Source organism: Triturus cristatus, chromosome 2_1 (assembly GCF_964204655.1).
Source record: "Triturus cristatus chromosome 2_1, aTriCri1.1, whole genome shotgun sequence".
Taxonomy (NCBI): domain Eukaryota; kingdom Metazoa; phylum Chordata; class Amphibia; order Caudata; family Salamandridae; genus Triturus; species Triturus cristatus.
In genome coordinates this window covers 315,216,809-315,239,277 of record NC_140581.1, presented here as the reverse complement: position 1 = coordinate 315,239,277, position 22,469 = coordinate 315,216,809, and the positions used below count along the sequence as shown (strand labels likewise).

The 22,469-nt window shown below is 48.9% G+C and overlaps 1 pseudogene; it reads right to left on the bottom strand.

Moving 5' to 3' along the window:
* Positions 1-22,235: 22,235 nt before the first annotated feature.
* The window catches only part of LOC146864147 (28S ribosomal RNA), a 1,291-nt pseudogene continuing 1,057 nt past the window's right edge, over positions 22,236-22,469 (bottom strand).

Below are 22,469 nucleotides of genomic sequence, written 5' to 3'. Positions count from 1 at the left end.
TTCTCATGCATTGCTGTCACATGGGGCTTTATCGCCTCCAGTATGGCATGTGGTGTGTGGTGTCATACCATCCCCTATCTGTGCTTCAGATGCCTACCCATTGTGAGTCTGCACTCCATCTATTTGTGTATGGAACACTCCTTTCATGTCCACTACTGAATACACTGTGAGAAGTTGCCCACTAGTTATTGTGGGCACCATGTACCAGTCCAAACAACCCTAATTGATGAATAGGTTTAAGACAACCTTTATTGAAAGCTATCCTAGTGGTAGCTCTGGAGAGCAGCCTTCAGGCTAAGTCTTGAAGGAGTGTAAAGCAGCTTGGTTTACCAGATTATAACCTCTTGAATAACTAAATGAAAAGAGAACCACACAAGGTATATATATATAAAATATATGTATTTATTTCTAAACACTCTCTACTAACCTATTTATGAAGTTAGAGAGCAAGGCACACAATTATACAGTTCTAAAACAACAGTAAATAGCACAATCTACAATGGGCCCTGGGGGATATTAAGAAAGTGGTATAAGAACCACAACTTGACTAGACACAGTGCCTAGAGCACGTAGAATCGCTGGGACCCCAAGGAACCACCCAAGGCAGTGACACAGGAGACCCACGGGGGACATGTGCAGTGTGAGAACACAACCGCGAGCCCCGTACAGTTCAATAGGAAAGTCACGGTTCGAATTTTAAAGAATAAGGAGACTTAGGAGAGGACTTTGAGCAAACCCCTTTAGACTTAGAGGGTTATAGGGCCAGCCCCCATGGGAGTACTGGAGTACTCGTGTTACCTCACCCAGGGAAGCTGGGTTCATAGGTGTCAAATGGTGTTGGGAATCGTCGTTGATTTCAATGGCGATGTGCTGCAAAGTGCTGCTGCTGTGGAAAGGAGAAGTGTCCGGTGTGATCCTGGATCGAAAATGGGAATAACCTGAAAGCAGAGGGGACAGAGTCTGGGTCACTTGCCAGTGACCAGGGGCACGATAGACGAATGCCCACCGATGTCGAGTGTTTCAGGTGCGAAGAGGCGAAGCTTGACTCCACTGCCATGGGGACCAGGAGGTGTTGAGGATAACCACAGTCTGCAGGCGAGCTGTCCCACGAAGGATGTCGAATGCTGAGGAGTCAGTTTCCGGATTGAAGGCCAACAAGCCTTGGCAACAGCAACCCACACGATGAGAGAAAAATGGCTTCTGTGTGGACCAGCAAGATCCTGTGGACTCCCCAAGCGATGGAGAGACAGGGCACGTCTCGAGCAACCAGGTAAGCCCATTGAAAGTCAAAGTACCCTTCTCAGAGACCCACAAGTCGATGGACAAGGGATCGCGAAGGGACCTCGAGAGGAATCACTAAATACCAGCCCACGGGTCACTCGAGGAGTGTAGGCCAACAATCTTCAGTGGAATCACCACTCGGGGTCTGGACTACAAGTAGCCCAAAGCAAAGCTCAGGGATCACCAAGAAGCATATGCTGCTGCAAATGGTCGCGGTGTCCAGGGGTTCGGGTTGCACGGTCCTCATGAGGGCTTTGGATCTCAGGTTTGCTGAGAGCACGGATCGGCCTCTGGGAAGCTTGGAAACCCACCTCCTGTGTTGCAAAATTGTCAGTGTCCTTCAGGAGCAGCGTCGATGCAAACCGGAAAGATGTGTCTTTGGTGCCTGCCTTGCAGGGGAGTAACTCCTTTACTCCAAGGGAGATTCTTCAGTCATCCAACATCGTGTAGATAGTAGGAGTTCTGGGATTCTGTAGCAGAGTTTCGTCCAGGTAAATCTAAAGTCCTGTAGTCAGGGGTTCCTACTTTATACCCAAGGAAGGGGTGGGACAAACTCTGGGGACCCACCTATGGGAGGGTCAGGACAGAGGGGTGGCTACACCCATGTCCTTTGTCCAGTTTCGCGCCTGAGCAGGGGCTAAGTGCCCCTGCAACTGGTTTGAGCTGGACTATGGACAGGGACACCAAATGTGCCCCCAGTGCAGACATCAAGGCACTCTTGGAGTGCACTCACCCAGCCCCAATACACTAAAGCCTGTCTGGGAGGTGCTCACACCTCCCTGTGACAGGAAACCTATTGTCCAGGCCTCCCCTGACGGAATTTCATCCAGCAGCAGGAGGGCAGACTCGTGTCTGTGGCTGGCAGCATCCATTTTGTGATGCCAGGGTCTGTGAAGCTGGTAACGGGTGTACCGGTGCTGTCATGTTTCTCCCTCTAGTAGGGTGGAATCATACCTCCCACACCAGTTACTGGTGTGGATGTATGATTCCAAGGTGTTTGACACCAAACACGACATGGTTCCATGCAGCCATTCCAAAGTTAGCATTTACTGTGAGGTTATAATGCATTTAAGAGTATATGGTTTGGCTGCATCACAAACAACCCCGGAATAAAGGTTCCGAAGGCTGCAGAGGGGCTCTGCTCATGCATGGGCACCCTCTCACATAAAACCCAGCACCCTGCCTTCAGGATTGATAAGGCCTGCCATAGGGGTGACTGGTAGGTTTATATGTGCAGTGATATGGAGAGATATAGGGAACCTATATCTCAGTAAGGGGTGCATACACCACCTTACACAGGCTGCTGTAGCAGACCTGTTGTGTCATTTTAAATGGCTTCCCAGGGGTGGCACAATACATGCTGCAGCCCCTAGTAGGCCTCTGGGGTACCTATGCCCTGGGTACTTAGTATACCATATACTTGGGACTTATAAGGGTATCCCAGAATCCAATCTGGAGTGTACCTAAAGTACATGCAATCAATTTAAAGAGGAAGCAGATAGGCTGGGGCCCTGAATAGCAGGGTCCCAGCCAGACTAAAGTCGAAAAACAGTGAAATATCAGCAAAACGTGGGGGTAACCATAAGAAGCAGATTCTACTCTCCTACACTACTCCCCCTCCCCCCAAATGTAAGGACATTAAACTAACCTTGACCAGTTGAGTCTTCATGTTCTAAGAGGAAATATCTGGAGAGTCCATCTGCGTTGGCATGGTTACTCCCAGGTCTATGTTCCACTGTATGGTCTGTCCCCTGTAGGGAAATGGACCACCTTAAAAGTTTGGGGTTTTTACCCTTCATCTGTTTTATCCATAAGAGGGGCTTATGTTCTGTCTGAAAAATGAAGTGAGTGCCAAACAAGTATGGCCTCAACTTCTTCAGAGCCCAAACCACAGCAAAGGCCTCCCTCTTAATAGCTGACCAACGTTTCTCTCTGGGGGTCAGCCTTCTGCTTATGAAAGCTACTGGCTGATCCATTAAATTGTGACAGTACAGCCCCTACCCCCAATTCAGATGCATGTGTTTGGACAATGAACTTCTTCAGGTCATCAAATGCCTTTTGACAGCTGACTGTCCACTGAACTTTCTTGGGCATTTTCTTAGAAGTCAAGTCATTCAAAGGGGTCACTATGGATCCATAACCATTGACAAATTTTCTATAGTACCCAGTCAGGCCCAAGAAAGCTCGGACGTGAGTCTGGGTGGTTGGAGCAACCCAGTTCATTATGGTCTGGATTTTGCTCTGCAATGGTTGAACCTGGCCTCCACTCACAAGATGGCCCAGGTACACAACCTGACTCTGCCCTATCTGGCACTTAGTGACCTTGATAGTTAGGCCTGCTTTTTGCAGGACCTCTAAAACATTTCTTAGGTGGACCAGGTGATCTTCCCAGGTGGAGCTAAAGACAGCAATATCCTCTAGATATGCTGCACTATAGGCTTCCAGGCCTGCAAGGACTTTATTCACCAACCTTTGAAAAGTGGCAGGTGCATTTTTCAAACCAAAGGGCATCACCACAAATCGGTAGTGCCCACTAGGGGTAGAAAATGCTGTCTTTGGCTTTGCATCGTCAGCTAGTCTGATCTGCCAGTAGCCAGCTGTCAGGTCAAATGTGCTAAGAAACTTGGCTGAGGCCAAAGTGTCTATTAGCTCATCTGCCCTAGGGATTGGATGGGCATCTGTCCTAGTGACTGCATTGAGACCCCTGTAGTCTACACAAAACCTCATCTCTCTCTTGTCATCTTTGGTGTGAGGTTTAGGCACTAAGACTACTGGACTAGCCCAAGGGCTCTCCGAGTGTTCAATAACTCCCAATTCTAACATCTTCTGGACTTCGGCCCTGATACAGTCCCTGACATGGTCAGGTTGCCTGTAAATCTTATTTTTAACAGGCAGACTGTCTCCAGTGTCTTCTTCATGAGTGCACCAGGTAGTCTGACTTGGAGTCAGTGAAAACATATGTCTGAACTGGCTGAGAACTTTTCTGCAGTCAGTTTGTTGCTGGACAGTGAGGCTGCCTGCCAAGGCTACACCATCTACTGATCCATCATCAGGGTTCTGAGAGAGCAGGTCAGGGCGTGGGTCACTCTCTTCCTCCTGTCCCGCATCATTAGCCATGAGCAAGCCCATGTCAGCCCTGTCAACATATGCTTTGAGCCTATTGACATGGAGCACCCTGTGGGGTTCCTGGGGGTTCCAAGGTCCACCAAGTAGGTCACCTCTCCCTTTTGCTCAATTATGGTTTGGGGGCCACTCCACTTATCTTGGGGGGCTGCTGGGGCCACAGGCTCCAACACCCATACTTTCTGCCCTGGCTGGTAAACAGTCAGCACAGCCTTTTGGTTATGCCAGGCTTTTTGTAATTCCTGGCTGGCCTCAAGGATTTTAGTTGCCTTCTTCATGTACTCAGCCATCCTGGAGCTGAGACCAAGTACATAGTCCACAATTTCCTGTTTAGGGGGCTTGAGAGGTAACTCCCATCCCTCCTTCACTAGACATAATGGACCCCTCACTGGATGTCCAAACAGAAGCTCAAATGGGATGTAACCAACCCCCTTCTGTCAAACCTCTCTGTAGGCAAAGAGAAGGCAGGGCAAAAGTATGTTCCATCTGTGCCTAAGCTTTTCTGGGAGACCTTTGATCATGCCCTTGAGGGTTTTGTTGAACCTTTCAACTAACCCATTGCATTGTGGGTGATAAGGGGTGGTGAATTTATAATTCACACCACACTCCTTCCACATAGCAGTCAAGTAACTAGACATGAAGTTTGCATCTCTGTCTGATACTACCTCCTTAGGGAAACCCACTCTGGAAAAGATTTCAAGTAGGGCCCTTGCCACCACGGGTGCTGTAGTGGTCCTAAGGGGAATAGCCTCTGGATACCTAGTGGCATGGTCTATTGCCACCAGTATAAATCTGTGCCCAGATGCTGTTTGAGGATCCATGGGACCAACTATGTCAATTCCAACCCTCTCAAAGGGAACCCACACCACAGGTAGTGGTATCAGGGGGGCCTTTGTTGTACCACCTGCCTTACAACTGGCTTGACAGGTGACACAGGAGCGACAAAACTCCTTGGCGTCTTCAGACATGTGGGCCAATGAAAGTGAGGGACAATTCTGTCCCAGGTCTTGTTTTGGGCCAGGTGACCTGCTAATGGAATATCATGGGCTAGTGTTAATAGGAAGCCCCTGAACTTCAGAGGTATAACCATCCTCCTGGTGGCACCAGGCTTGGGGTCTCTACACTCTGAGTACAGGAGTCCATCATCCCAATATATCTTATGAATTCCACTAGCATTCCCAGTAGCCTCATCAGCAGCTTGCTTTCTGAGGGGTTCAAGAGAAGGGCAGCTCAGCTGATCCTGGCTCAGATCTGCCCTGGAAGGGCCCCCTGTCGCCAAGAACTCAAACTGGTCAGGTTCAAGCTCCTCTGGGACAGTTCCTTCTTCAGGACTGAAATCATCTCCCTCAAGAGACTGATCTGCTTTCTGAGTCAGGGGGGAAGACACTGCCTTATCCCTACTGCTCCTTTTCTTGGAAGGCACTTGGTCCATTCCTCCAGAATCCAGGACCTGTTCAGCGTTTGACATTTTTTTAAAACACGAACTGATCCAAAATATTACAACGTATTACATATGAAAACACAGTAATCAACATATAAAACATTCCCCAAAAATACAATACACAGAATGTAAACATGGGACAAAAAACCATATAAAAAATAAATAGGCAATAAATGTTTAAAGACACGTGGCTAGGTGTATAGACAGAGTTTCTGTTATATGTCTACGCGCGTTTCGGCGTAAGAACGCCTTCTTCAGGATGGCCACAGTAACCTGAATAGACATAAATAAACACAATACATAACATCAATATCTAAAATTAAGTACACTGAGTCAAACAAATCTACATATAACAAATCATAATATGTATGAATAATGCTGGAGACACGCAATGGTCAATATTGGAAGAAATAGATACTATACCAATATTTAATTTGTCATCTACCATTCTGGATACTTCCAGTATTTCTTTATTATCAAAAGGTTTGTCATATGTACCTCATGCCAGAACTAATATTTTTGAATAGCACCAGGACATGGTTTCATTTTTCAGAAAGATTAGATTAAAAAATGTTTTTGCAGATAGAGAATCTAACTCAGAAGCAGTTCTCAATTTTTCAGGACTTAGGATTCCGTCGACATTCACTCCCACTCTTGACCAGCTTGGTCCAGAAGTGCAAGTATTTGAGCATACGGTACTCAATCGCTTAGAGAAAGCCACCTAACATGTACCTAAACCTACATATAATCTTACTAAAAATTAATACCTTTCCCTACAAAAGATCGCGCAAAATACAAAGTTAACAGTTAAATGCTGCGACAAAGGTGGGGGTATTGTGGTGCAAGACACTACCACGTACGAACATAAAATGACGGCTCTTCTCAGTGATCAGAATTTCTATACAAAAGTTATACGTGATCTTACACACAAAGTTGCCACTACGATTCATCGCATCACCACTCAAGCTCTGGATCAAGGTGACATTTGCGACAAGGAGTTTGAATTTTTGAATTGTGGAAATCCCAAGATGCCTTGCATTTATGGGATCCCCAAAATTCATAGGATACATTAGATCCTCCTTATCGCCTAATCGTTTCCACGATCGGATCTATAACGGAACCCATGTCTAAATACACTGACAAATTATTACATCCACATGTCACCAAAATCCCTTCTTACATCATGGACACCAGAGCTATAATCACAAAAGTTGAAAATCTTCCTTTCAACCAGTGTCGTTATATTTTAGTGACTTTGGACATCGAATCATTGTATAGCAACATTCCCCAACGTGCAACAGCTGATCTTGACAATTATTAAGGATCTGCTCCCTCATAATCAAAAATTGTACAATCCTTTAAAATCACACACTTTACTGCCAAGTAACCAGCCTTCCAGAGCCTTAGAAGCACAATGTACAAAGTAAACCCATTCTTGAGTCTGTGCATTTTGGGTGTCTCTGAACTTTACCCTGTAATTGTCAGTATCCTCTTCTCTAACAGTGAGGAGCTTGTCTATACCATTGTCTGCAAAGGAGAGCCACACGATTACTGCCCACTGCTCCTGGGGGACCCTCTGTACTTTACAGCCCCCCTCAAGTGCAGTTATCCATTTGTGGATGTCATCCCCACTCTGGTAGGGAGGGACAATCTTGTTCTGGTTCCTATGGTCATGAGTATGATCTCTACCTCTAGGGACACTGTTGCTGCCACCATGGGGCTCTTGCCCCAACCTTTTTGAAGCTCTCTGGAGCTCCAGGGATTCCCTGTCTAGGGCCAGCTGCTCTTTCTTGATTCTGAGGTTTGCTCTCTCAAAGTCAAGCAGTCTGCACTTCCTGTCATAAGAGGACTTCCTCCTATGAGAGGTAGTTGTCCTATTTGAAACAGAGGTCCCTACAGATGTACCAGAATGATTAGATTCCTGAGAAGGAGATCTAGACCTTCTTGGTAAACTGTTAACCCTTCCAGGTGGAGTAAAGAGAGGGCCATTAATGCCTTGTTCTTCACCTTCACCTTCAGGAAGGATTGGATTGTCCAGGTTAGAATCCTCTTGATCCTCCTGATCAGCTTCAGAGTCCAGGTCTTGGATGTTTTTACTTCCAGTCCTGTCATCTTCTGCTGCCCCACCCAACTTGCCTGCCTCATCAGACCCTGAGGTATTTCTGAGGTCATCTAAAAGCAAGGCCTCCATGAGGTGTTGAGTCCTAGGGTTCATCCCTGTCTTCAATTTCGTAGATGCACACATGTTTCTCAATTCCTGAAATGAGAGGTGGTCATTACTTAGTCAGCAAGGAGCCACTGGCTTCTGCTCTTGAAGACATACTAATGTAGTGAGGTGTTGCACCTACCTAACCTAGTGGGGTAGAAAGGGTGTGCTAAGCCCTTGACACACAACTATAGGTTCAGTAGAACTTACTGTATTCTAAACTTGATTTATATGTACCTATGTACCTATAGTGGTTTTCAGTTAGTCACTCAAAGAGATTTTCTGGTAAAGCAATAGCAAGCTTGAATCCAACCGTTGCACACCAATGTGAGAAGCTGGCCTGGTATATGCTTGTACCAGTCCAAACAACCCTTATTGATGAATAGGTTTAAGACAACCTTTATTGAAAGCTATCTGAGTGGTAGCTATGGAGAGCAGCCTTCAGTCTAAGTCTTGAATGAGTGTAAAGCAGCTTGGTTTACCAGAGTATAACCTCTTGAATAACTAAATGAAAGGAGAACCACACAAGGTATATATATAAAATATATGTATTTATTTCTAAACACTCTCTACTAACCTCTTTATGAAGTTCAAAAGCAAGGCAAACAACAATGTGATGGTGCACTTCTTGTCTGTGTTGTGGTATGTTGTCTGTGCATTGTTCCTGACTGATGAGGTTGTGCACTCCTGTTCTGTCTGTGCTCCCATTGCCTTTCCACATTTTGGCTGCACAGGTCATGTCTGGTCTTGTTGTGCTTCTGTGTGTGTTTTTGTTGAGTTATGTATTTGGCTGTGGTTTTTGTTCAGACATTGGTTATGGCATCCCTCTGTGTATGTGATGTTTGTGGATACCCCCAGGGAGTGTAATTGTTTGTCTGTGTATTGATTGGACATTATTGCGCCCTTCTGTGTGTCTGACACTGGTGTTGTGTGCTGCAGGTGTGATAGGCGAGTATGTGTGAAGATTCTGTTGGAAATCAATGAAAGCTAGGTAGTCCATAAGATGTGGTTCAAGATCTCAGCTTTATTCTTTAAGCAGGATCCACAACAAGTTCATGCTAGGCCTCAATCAATGTCCAGCAATGCCCCACCAGGAGCAGCCTCCCTGCTGCTCAGCCCATCTCACCAACTGATCTTTGCTTCCACTCAAACACACTCAACATTCCGATGACATCACACAGACTGAGCAGCAAGGCAAGGACAGCAACAGAGAGGATGCATCATTTACTTCCTAGATTATAACACATCCCCCCCTCATCAAATTTGTGAAAATAGAAACATGCAAGAACAATGTACTTTCATGCAATTCGTGAAGATAGGAAAATGCAAGAACCATGTACTTTCATGCAATTTGCGAAAATAGGAACATGCAAGAACAATGTACTTTCTTGCAACAAGACTAAATAAATAGATTGTGTGATGATAGAAAGACACACAAACCCAAAAACCAATGAGCTTCAAGTATAACACGAAGCTTCAGAATATAACCCTGGGTGGGGTAATCTTGCAACCCCTGACAGGAAAATCAAGATGATAAAAAGATAATAAGTTTCCACACGTGCACATCCATGACGCACAGACCGAACACTTAACACAAGGTAACCCAATCAAGGGTACCACCAGACATGTAAGTCTGAGAAGCCTCATAATAAGGAGTCTTCTAACGTGCATACTCGTGACACACAGACCAACACCTCACACGAGGCAACCACCAACTCAAGGGTAAAACCAGACAGATAAGTCTGAGAAGTATCTAAACGAAGATCTTCTTACGTGTGCACCCATAACGCACAGACCAACACCTCACACGAGGTAACCACCAACTCATGGGTAAAACCAGACAGATAAGTCTGAAAAGCCCCAAAACAAGGGTCTTCTTACGTGCGCACCCATAACGCACAGACCAACACCTCACACGAGGTAACCACCAACTCATGGGTAAAACCAGACAGGTAAGTCTGAGAAGCCTCAAAATAAGGGTCTTCTTATGTGCACACCCATAACGCACAGACCAACACCTCACACGAGGTAACCACCAACTCATGGGTAAAACCAGACAGGTAAGTCTGAGAAGCCTCAAAATAAGGGTCTTCTTATGTGTATACTCGTAACACACAGTAGGGTAAGTACTCAACGTACACTAACAAAACCAGGACACTACCCTCTCTCTCTCCCTCTATTTATACAGACACAAGAAATGTGACTATGGACAAACCCTCTTGATCACAAGCTTGTAGAACTGGGGACACTAAACACCTTCCCTACAGTACCCATTAACGCACGCACTACAGTGCAGTATCCACTTGCAGGACTTGGAAGAAAACAACACCCCCTCCTCTGCATAAACTGGAGAACAAAGGATACAACCTACATAATCCCTCTACTGCACATACCAAAAGTCTACCACACTTACTGGTGATGATACACAAGGTAACATTCACTCATCACCTCAAATAAGTTTAAGAAAAAATAACAAAGCTTCATAAGCATGGGAAAGTGAAACATAAACTCCACATATTTTTTTTTTTAGCAATGACAATAGACCACATTTGCAGTGTTTTGCTCCGGTGAGCGATCTCTCACCCGAGGTCCTCACCATACCAATTCTTTGACAACGAGCTGCAAGTTGCTGTCTCCAACCAATGCACTGGTGCACCGAGTTCAATGCCGAAGATTTCTCCAAAAGGACACAGCGACGTCACCTGAAATGTCCATATGCTTGGTCAGCGTTGTTAATGTACATGTAATGAGCCACAAATGCCACCCGTCTTGTACCTTCCCGCGCCACACTTGCTGCATTGTTAATGGCGAAGAAAATGAGAAAACTTGGTTGGCATCGTAAAGACTGTTCAAGAGCTTGGAAATTGCAGCCGCAGACAAACACAAGATGGCTGCACGTAATGTACGCTGTGCCGGATGGCTTACGGCACGTTTATGCTGAAAACCGACTCCCAGCAGCCCAGAGCCTTGCAGAAACCACGACGTCACAGAGGCTTCCCCCACGAACTGCAAGACTTCATCATGTTGGTAAGAGTGCACGGGACATTGGCAACTCGCGCATGATTTCAAATTTTAAAAGTTGAGAAGAAACTACCAACTATGTAGGGTAGAAAAGCCAGTATGTTGCATACAATAAAAGGTCTCACCAAAATAAAGGTTCACAACAGCAACGGCACGTCAGCTCTCTCCTCCAAGCCCCACCCGCAACACAAGGAAAGTGCGGGGAAACGATCATGCACTAAAGCCGCCCAGACCACCAATGGGCTCAAACAGGCTCATAATAGTCAAATATTACCCACTGGGAGACGCATCCAAGGCTTTAAACTCCAATCCTGGCGCTTACCTCCACACACAGGCAATTGACAACTAAACGCCCACAGCGCCCCTCTTGGTGTGTAATCAAATTAACGAAAAGTTGTACAATGCTCAAGGTTCAGGCCAACACTCAAAAGTATCCTCAGATGCCCAGGTTGTATGCTGTCCATGTAGAAGGAAATAGATATCCAAGTCACAAATGCTCTCCCTCAGCAGGTTACAGCAGGCCAATACAGGGACCATGTAGTAGGAACTGGCACCTTGAGTTGTGGGCGACCGTTGACAGGGTCACTGGTGGGGCATTAGAGGTGCCAGGTTCCTTCATATCCAGAAGATTCATTTACTTGAAAATCTTTTGATTACTTCAGTTTTAAAAGTCCAATCAGCACGCAGGTTCTTATAACTCGTCGCCAGTGTTACAAATCAATGAAAGCTAGGTAGTCCATAAGATGTGGTTCAAGATCTCAGCTTTATTCTTTAAGCAGGATCCACAACAAGTTCATGCTAGGCCTCAATCAATGTCCAGCAATGCCCCACCAGGAGCAGCCTCCCTGCTGCTCAGCCCATCTCACCAACTGATCTTTGCTTCCACTCAAACACACTCAACATTCCGATGACATCACACAGACTTAGCAGTAAGGCAAGGACAGCAACAGAGAGGATGCATCATTTACTTCCTAGATTATAACACATTCCTACTTGTGTTTGACAGTCATGGTGTGTGTCAACGGGCCCTGTGTGTTGTGCTGCTGACATACTCCTGTCAAGTAGTTGACTACATATGTGTGGCTGTTCACTGTTTGACTTCAGGGCCTTCCTTTCATCCATGTGCCTATACATGGGTTGCCTTGCTGTCTCCCTGAGTTGTTGCACTGAGGTGACTGTGGTTTGACTTCACTCACTGTGCCAGCCATGTGCGATTTGATGAGCTGAGGGTTTTGTTATATGTTCCTTGTCTGGCATGTGATGTACACATGCTTAGTGGTTAGCTCCTTGGCCTTCCATTTGTGGGCACTTCACTTTAGCTTTTCTATGTGTTGTACTGCATTGCTGCTGGCATGTGGTCTGTGTATGTGGCTGTGTGTCAGTGTGGTGTATGTCTGTGTGACTTGGCCGGCTGTGTGTCCAGTGAAGTGATTGTTCATTATCTGTGTGTGTGTTCATTTTCTGCTTGGACTCAGTTTTCTTGCCATGTGTGTTGTGTTGTTGCGGTGTATGGGTTGCCCTGGCCCTGTGCTTCTGTGCTGTGCGTTCCTCTGCAGCAACTCCTGCTGTGGCTGTCTCCCTAATTGTTTGGTGTGTGGTGCAGGGTGTGGGGTCACCTGGCTTGTTATTGTGCATGGTGGAGCACAGGAGGGGCACATGGCATGTCCCTTCAGGGGGGCATAGTGTGTGGAGGGTGAAGGTGTGGCCCTGTGGTCTTTGGACACTGCCCATGCGTGGCGCTGGCCCTGCCTTCTGCATTGTGCGCATGTTTTCCCGCGTCTTCGCGGCTGCGGTGATGTGACTGGGACATTACTTCATGATCGCGGTAGATGGGCGACCAGGATGTAGAGGGGTGATTTGGTGACAGGTAGGACATGTGTGGGTACACTTGTGGATGTGTTCCTGTCCCCACCAGGGTGTCTGGTGTGGACAGGAACCCTATATCGGCCCATGAGTTGTGTGTTGTGGTTGTGTGCGGAGTTGTGTTATTGCGTACCTGCGGCATCGTCCGCGACAGTCCATGACTTGCTGGTAATGTATCAGGTACAGCACCGGGAAGACGTGTAGAGCTGGATCCATTGCGGTCGGGTGAAAGGGACCGGGACTCTTGTTTCGCGCTCCGCTGTGGTGCTTCCGCCGTCTCTGGCTGGGCAGTTTCTCCGCTGCGGTGCGACTGACTGTTTGGGGCATCCTGATCTGTACGGCGGACGGGACGTCATTCTGCACGGCGGTGAGTCTCCATTGGTTCCCATCGCCCCGCTGGTGAGCGCACTTTGATGGCGGTTCGCATCGCACCGCGGCGGTCGGGAAATGGGCTATGTTTGGTCATACTAATATGGCGGGCATGAGGCCCGCTGCTGGCGTGCGGAAAAAAGCATTTTCCACCACCGCCGGCAACGAGGTGGTGCCTCCGCCCGCCATACTAATAGACCCCTTAGTATGGAGTTGTGCAGAGTAGAGTGGAGTGGGGTAAAGTGAAGTATGCAAGTTGTGGTAGCATACTGCCATTACAGACAACACATCTTTAATTAAAATGACCATTACATTTGCACGGACATACAGTTTTACTGATAAAAGTATACAGCGCACAAACAATAATGTGTGGGAATCTCATTACCTAGTGTATTGATTTGTTTTGATTGTATTAAAATATTTTTTCCACCACTCTTTAAAATTACCCAAAGATTTGCTTCATTTGTGCTTTTCTGATTCTGATATATTCTGAAATATATGCACAGGTCATTTACAGACATTTACATTTTGTTGTATGCTTGAAAAAAATAACATCATGCAGCTTTGCTCAAGCACACCCCCAGTAGCCAACATGATTGTCACATAAATGCTCTCACTTTGAAGTCAGAGAAAGATAAGCAATCACTTAGCTCCTGAGAAGACAAACCCTGACATTTGACCTCTGTCTTTGAATGCATTGCAAATTTGAATAACCTTTCAAGGCCTGTTTACAGAAATTGAGCACTGGTAAAAGAATACAGGGGCTTATTTATGAGCCCCTTGTGACGCTATTGCGCCGCTATTGCACCACTTTTCGTGATGCAACGGCGGCGTAAATAATGCACCTCATTGCGCCATATTTACAAAGTGACGCATCTAGGCAGATGCGTCACTTTGTAAACCCCTGCGCCACATTATACCTGCGTCAGGTATAATGTATGCAGGGTGGGCATTGCCCCGCAAGAAAGCCATGCAGAAGTGGGCAAGTGAAATCTTTTAGATTTCACTGCGCCACTTCTAGGACGCCACCACGTCAAAACCTTACGCCTGTTTCATAGCAGGCGTACGGGTGAGGCAGTGCGATAGGTATAGGCCTCCCCTATGCATTGCTGGAGTTGCATCATGCTTACCACACAACTCTGGCAATGCATGAGTTTTGCGCCGACAAATACGTCAGGATTCCTGCCGCATCTGCCTACTTGCGACATGGAGCGCCATACAGTAAATATGGCGCATCCATGGTGTCGCAAGGAGGGTGCAGTGAAAAGTGTTGCATCGCTGTTTTGTCATAGCGATGCAACACTTTTCTCAAATGAGACCCACAATAAATAGCATTTGAGCGACAGAAAGGACGAAATCATACTAGCAGCCTAAAACAAATAGAGCCAGCAACTAGAAAGCAAGCAAATGTGAGTTACAAACCACAAAGCCAATGGTAAACAATGGGCGGAATGCATTTCCAGAGAAGCAGTCCGAATGTCCCCAAGATGTTGTTTTCATACCAGACAGCTGCGCTATCTGATAGGCTTTGACCAAAAAAACGTGTATCCTGAAATAGCCACGATTTACAACTGAGCTCAAGGCGTTTCCGCTAGAGAGCCCAGCATGCAGGCCAGGGTCTAAGTAAACGGCCAATAGTATTTGGGTTGGTAAGGGCTCCTTTTACATTCATCAGGGGCAAAGTGATGTTTATTTACATCAGAATTGCAGTAATCAAGCACATCTGTCCTACTGAGGGAAAAGTTGTGGGCTTGCTCTGTCTTGCTGATTTAAGCAAACAGCTGCATGAAAAGAGTGGGTGAGGGAGGACACTAATCAAACTAAATGAATCTGTGCTTGGTCCATGCGCCATAGAAAGAAAAAGAAGTGACTCACATCCCTGCCAAGTACCTTGCATCAATGATTAGGCTGAGGCAATGCAACACTGGTGACCGCAAGACCGCATTAAAAGGCATAGACACGCATATTAAGCAAGCTCCAAGCAGGGCGCTGAGGCACTGAAGGCTGCTGGCTCTGTGGGGTGCTGACAAGGATGCAGCCAGCGCTCCCGCTGTGCGCTGCACCCTGAGCAGCTATGGCCTGGTGGTGCCAGTGACGCCCTGAGCCCTGGTTACATTTAATACTTAACCTTTTGCATTCACTAAAACAATTAGGCTGTGGCAGCAAGGTAGCACTCCACTACTTCACACACAAAAGAAACAGACTGTCAAGCTTCGAACACAGCCTCGTGTGGATCCAGCGCCTTGTGTCAGACTTTTTCCAGCCCTAATTGTTTGTGGTATAGCGCTTCTACGTCTACTACGTCAGAGCAGGAGTATTATGGTAAACTCAGTGCCCGCAACACCCAGAGTCCTGTCAGCTCTGTGCCCCAGGCTGAAGCTCACAATGAGTGGAAGTCACAGGGTCGAAACAAGCATTTGCAATGCAATAGGTCTCGCATTTACTAGAGTTTGAGCTATTGGCATTCTAAATCACAAAGCCTTTTATTTATGTGTTTTGACAACGTACAAGCAGTGCGTAAACACCCACTTTGTACTCCTGTACAACACAAATAAAAGGCATTGTCATTTAGAATACCAATAGCTCAAACTCTCGCAAATGCGAGAATCTGGGAGCGAGAGGCTATACTTCACCAAGGAATGTTCATCAGGAAGAGGTGAGAGAAAGATGGATGAATTGAGAAAGCACTAGATGGCCTTTCAGCGCTAGAGGAAGCTAGATGGTTGGAATGGTGCTGGTGATTTGAGCTACAAGGCTGAACCGTCAGGTTAAACAATAATCCGAAAGTGTGAGAGACAGAGGCAGGGAGGCGTGAATTATTGGGCCCCTGAGCAGCGACTGGTCCCCGTTCCCCCACTTCAAGGCTTGCAGTGAGAGGAGAAGTGTCTTTCTACTGCTTTATCAAGAGACATGAAGTAGATTATAGAAGATTAGAGGGTGCTGGAAAGCTTTTGAGGGCGGTGGAGAGAGCAAACCTCCAGCCGGGAAGACAGTGCGAAGGAAGAGAAGAAACGCAAGGACCTGGAATCTGGGGCAGAGAACCAAAGGGAAGAGAAAATGAAAAATGACAGAAAAAAGACGACATTCTCAGCAAGTGTGTTTTTTTGGATCCATTTCACAAGGGAACGAATGAAATAAAGGAGAGGAAAGAGAGGCTAAGAACCGTGTCTAGCAGTCAAGGTTTTCAGCAAGTTAGGAGGAGCAAGACAGAGACCGAAGGAACAAGAGAAATAAAGAAAGAGGGAGGGGGAGGGGGAGGCTGACAGAGGCAGAGCAGGAGAAATAAACACAGTCCTTGTCTGGCTAGGCAAGAAGGAAGAGACCGAGTCCTTTTGCTTCTCTGTCCTCCCCGCCGCCGAGCCTTATCTATAGGCACTGGCTATTTCTGACACTCTGGGATGCATGTTTGAAAATGTAACAGTAGGAGAATGGTTTCTATTAAATTAAAGTAGGCGCACGCTGTGCCCTGCCGATCTCACCCAGTCCATTCTATTTAAATAATAATGTTCGAACAGATAGGTGGTATCGAGTAGGTTTCTGGACAAAGAAAATAAATAAATATGCCGCAAGCAATCTTCAGACAGAAATGCCTACTGGCACGTAGTATGTAACATACAGCCAAAAAAGAACATTTTGTACAGAGAGCAGTGGAGTCGAACCATTCCTCTCTTCCACGCACTTCTCAGACACGCACTCCTACTGCGCAATCGCAGGGGAATAAATGCCACATGGAAAGTAAATAAAACTCACCAGATGACATCCCCTGCTCTGCTCACCTGGCTGCCGCATGTGTTGCATTGCAAACAGCATTGGCTTAACTCATTCAATGCTGCGGCCAGCTTGGGCTGCCTAGTTGTAAACGCGCCTATTTCAATGCAGAGCGCGGGTTGGGAAGTGTTGTGGGAAGCTAGAGAGATTCATTAAAGTGCAGCCTGCTGTGACGAGAGGCCAGAAAGGAACTGGGGCGTGGCGCGCTGACCCTTTGTCAAAGGGGAAAGAAATGATCTGATTAGGCGCAAAGGCGCATTGTTAAAGTGAATTCAGAGCACATTGTTAAAGAGAATTCAGAGCACATTGCTAAAGTGAATGGACAGCGTGGCGCACAATTGACCAACAAAAATAATGTGCAGAGTAAGTGCACGGGCGCCATTGCCGGTGGAAGCTACTTTTCGGTGCAGGGTTCATAGGTAGGTGAGCATTGCAATGATAACACTTTTCCTTCCTGCAGCGTGTCCCGACTCCCGTCCAGACTGGTTGGGAGAGGAGGTGGTCTGTCGGCTGCGCTGCCTCCTCTGGTGCAGGAAACCAGGGTTCGAGCCTCGAGGTTGCGTCCACATCCTGTGATTCTGGGCAAATCACTTAATCTCCCCGTGCCTGAATGTGTAATGTAAATACGGTGCTATGTAAAGCGCTCCAATACCTTCGGGTCGAGGTCGCGCTATATAAATATGCAAAAAAAATAAAAAAAGAGGACTCGGATCAAGCCATGCCTGCGGATCCAGTACCAGATGGCAGACGAACTAGCCATTCTTAAAGAAAGGGGCGTGGCCACCATTTTCAAAGTGAAAGCGCTCATGAGGCGCTGGAAATAACAAGTAACAGCAACTGGGTGCCATGCCAGAGCCCGGGACAAACCCTGATTGGTGGCTCACAATAAACGGTGTGGTGCCAAAACACACATAAAAAAGTCTTGATTACGGGAGAAAGAAGCGGCGCCGGCAGTGCTGCTTACAATGTGTGTGTGCGCACAATGTGCTGGGAGAACTGGGGCGCAAAATAAAATAAGACTGGGAACTGCAACGTGGTGCTGGCGCCAAGAGAGAGAGCAGGCAGCCTACCAGAGCGGTGTGTGCACATCCCTCCTGTTTTTCTTAGTGGGATACTTTTGGCGCATGCATGTGACCTACGTTAGCGCGTGCATTTTAATGCGGACTATTTATTTTAAAAAAACTATCTGTGTAACGAGATTGTAGTTAGGCGGTGCTGCTTCCGTTTTTAAACGGAAGTTACGTATCGGATCAAGAACCAATCGTAAGCACGCTAACAAAAAAAAAGGAAAAGTTAACTAATGGCAAGCAGGGAGAAATTGTCCGGCAATAGGCGGAGTTTCACCCCTCGCTATACTGATTACTAGAAGTCTCGGAGAGCAGCGCATGCGCGCTGCTACGCGAGACCTAAAAATATCAGAACAGCATTTTTTCTCTAATAAAACAGCCGCGAGCAGGTGCAGGTGTCAAACTTCACCCTGCGCGAGCAGCAGCCGCGCGGGAACACAACAACCGTCCGCCGTGAGAGTCCACAGCACTCTGCCAGTCTGTTCAGCTAAACAATGTAAACATTCTGGACCAACTGCGTTTTTCATAAACGGGTAAAATATAATTAAATGACGCTGTCATTTATTTAGAAGTTTGATAAAGTCTTTGTGGTTATTTGGCGCGTTCAGGTGGTGTTTTGCAACTGGAGTGTGACAGAAAGCCGAAAACAATTTAAATGCATTAAATGTTTGCTTTAGGACATGGAAATGCTGAAGTGGAAATTTGTCTAAAAAGTCAAGGAATATTGTTTCTCAGAAAGCAAAGTGGTCATCCCTGGGCATCTGTACAACTTCATCTCAATATCCCTGTGCTTCAGAGAGATTTCCTTTCATTCCTGTCACCTACGTGAGATCTTGGGTGATAGTATTCTGTTTGATATTAATGACACGATATAGATTTATGGTAATGTGCTTTATAATTTAAAAGCTGTTCATGTTCAGATGATCACAGATTCCTATCTGATTCCAACTTTCAACCTTCTAAGCTAAAGAAAATGAGTGTTACTAATAGTGAGGCACCTTATCCTGTTATTATGAAATGTTTGGCCCAGTCCAGAGCAGTGATTTGACAACAGAATTAAGTTGAGGAATTGCTTCTATTGCACTATTAATGTACCAGATTATAGTGGATTTGCTGATAAATGTTGTTTACAAGACCTGCATTTTGCAAGTGTAAACTAAACGGAACAGCGTGCAATATTTGAACTTTTGTGTGCTTGTGTGTGTGTTTGTGTACTTGTCTGTACATATGTGTTTGTATTGTCTTACATATATCACTCTTATGGCCTCAATATGTCACACATAAGCAAACCTAATAACTGGAAATGTCACACATATGCAAATATGCAACTCAAAACTTTGCAGCTATGAACTCATGGCAAGCCCATTGCAAGAAGAGTGACAATGATGCTGACAAATGATAAGCAATGGGCAGGTTCCAAGCTTGTTATTGAACACAAAAGCCTTGTAAGAGAAAGCAAATGCGCAAGCGCATGCTTACTCAGGGGCGACCTAAAAATGAACTCATTATTGTGTTGCTACAATTGTGGAGCCATATTTTTGTGAATAGTGACACAAAGAGGAAAGAGAGAAAGCTACATATATTGTTGTGTCTGCCATAAATATGTAGAATATTTTTTTGCGATTCTATGGTGAGTATTAGGGGTGGGCAGAGAACTCTGCTCCGCAAGCGGAGTGGAGATAGCCAGCCACCCCCGCCGCCTGGCCCGGTCCCTGCTTCTGAATGCAGCCAGGCCAGGGAGAGCCTCCCTGGGCCCTGATGGATTCCCGTCCCCAGCGTCCGGACCCTCTCGTATGGCTTGCAGGACCGGGGACTCCCGCACCCCAGGGCCCGCCAGACAGAGCTCGAGCCCCGGTCCCGGTCTCAGCTTCGGAACCCTAACCAGGCCAGGGAGAGCCTCCCCGGGCCCCAGTGGATCCCCGTCCCCAGCGCCTGAATCCTCGGCTGGCTTGCAGGACGGGAGGCTCCCACACCCCGGGGCCCGCAAGACGGAGCTCGAGCCCCGGGCCTAGTCCCACTTCTGAACCCTTGCCAGGCCGGGGAGAGCCTCCCCGGGCCCCGGTGGACCCCCGTTCCTAGTGCCCGGACCCTCAGCTGGCTTGCAGGACGGGGCTCCCGCACCCCGGAGCCTGCCGGACGGAACTCCAGCCCTGGGCTTGGTCCCAGCTTCCGAGCCCTAGCCAGGCTGGGTAGAGCCTCCCCGGGCCCTGGTGGACCCCGTCCCTAGCGCCATGACCCTCGGCTGGCTTGGGGCCCGCCGGACGGAGCTCAAGCCCCGGGCCCGGTCCCAGCTTCTAAGCCCTAGCTAGGCTGGGAAAAGTCTTCCCGGACACCGGTGGACCCCCGTCCCCAGTGCCAGGACCCTCAGCTGGCTTGCAGGATGCGGTCGCCCGCACCCCGGTGCCCGCCGGACGGCGCTCAAGCCCCGGTCCCAGCTTCCGAACCCTAGTCAGGCCAGGGAGAGCCTCCTCGGGCCCGGTGAACCTCCGTCCCCAGCTCCCGGACCCCCGGCTGGCTTGCAGGACGGGGACCTCCCACAACCCGGGGCCTGCCGGACGGAGCTCAAGCCGCGGGCCCGGTCCCAGCTTCCGAGCCCTAGCCAGGCTAGGCAGAGCCTTCCCATGCCCCGATGGACCCCGTCCCTAGCGCCTGGACCCTCGGCTGGCTTGCAGGACGAGGGTTCCCCGCACCCCAGGAACCGCCGGACGGAGCTCAAGCCCCGGGCCCGGTCCCAGCTTCCAAACCCTAGTTAGGCCAGGAAGAGCCTCCACGGGCCCCGTTGTACCCCCGACCCAATGCCCGGACCCTAGGCTGGCTTGCAGGACGGGGGGCTCCCGCACCCCTGGGCCTGCCGGATGGAGCTCAAGCCCCGGGCCCGGTCCCAGCTTCCGAACCCTAGCCAGGCCGGGGAGAGCCTCCCCGGGCCCCGGTGGATCCCCGTCCCCAGCGCCCGGACCCCGGCTGGCTTGCAGGACGGGGACCTCCCGTACCCCGGGGCCTGCCGGACAGAGCTCAAGCCCAGGCCCGGTACCAGCTTCCGAGCCCTAGCCAGGCTAGGGAGAGCCTCCCCATGCACCGATGGACCCTGTCCCTTGCAGGACGGGGGGCTCCCGCACCCCTGGGTTCGCCAGATGGCGCTCAAGACCCGGGCCCGGTCCCAGCTTCCGAACCCTAGTCAGGATGGAGAGAGCCTCCCCATGCCCCAGTGGACCCCCGTCCCCCATCCCCAGCGCCCGGACCCTCGGCTGGCTTACAGGACAAGGAGTTCCCGCACCGTGAGGCCCGCCGGATGGACCTCAAGCCCCGGGCCCGATCCCAGCTTCCAAACGCTAGACAGGCCGGGGAGAGCCTCCCCAGGCCCTGGTGGACCCCCGTCCCCAGCACCCGGGCCCTCAACTGAAACCGAGGAGGGTTAAGCCCAGGCCATGTCCTCTCCCTGCCGCCCTGCCCGGGGAGTCCATTTTCCTAGACTATTAAGTCCCCACGTATTGGCGGCTTAAAGAACCCTGGTGAAGGACAAAAGTTGGAGTCAGCCGGGTGGCCGTTAGGCTAGCCATCTGGTCACCCGGCCCGCAGGGCCATCTGTTTGCCCGGCCCGCAGGGTCATCTGGTCACCCGGCCTGCAGGGCCATCTGGTCCCCCGACCCGCAGGGCCATCGGGTCGCGCAGCCAGGCGACCAGATGACCCAGGAAGACCCAGCGCCCAGTTGGCCTGAGACAGCCTGACCCAGTCACCCTTGTAGTCCGACGACAGCGAGGGTGGCCAGGCGCTCCGAGGCCACTGCTTGGGAGGCTCCTTCTCCGGGGCTGCTCACCTCCCTGCTCAACTTTTTTGGGAGCAGGGGGAAGGGCCTGGCTGGCCCAGGCCATCTGGTCACCCTGCTGACCCGCAAGGGATGGTGGCCCCAATCCCCGCACCCCGGTGGCGCAGGGGCGGGAGGGGGAGGTGCCCGTCCTGGAGGACTCGTGGTGGAGGCAGCCTCCCGCAGGCCCACGTTGCTCTGTCCGCGTCCCTCCCACCGTCCCAGCGGCAGAGGAACCCGCCCCTGGGTGTGGTGGAGGAGGGCATCCACGGGCACCCACGCACGGGAAGACAAAAGCTTTGCTCAGAGGATGACTTTCAATAGATCGCAGCGAGGTAGCTGCTCTACTACTTACGAAACCCTGACCCAGAATCAGGTTGTCTACGAATGATTTAGCACTGGGTGCCCCATGAACATGCTGTGCACTAAGGGCGATGGAGGAGGCCCCATTCCATCTGCGCTCCGGTCCCCAAGTGAGCGGCTCTATGCACCGGCCCCCCGAGAGAGGCCAGCTAGTCCATGCCAAC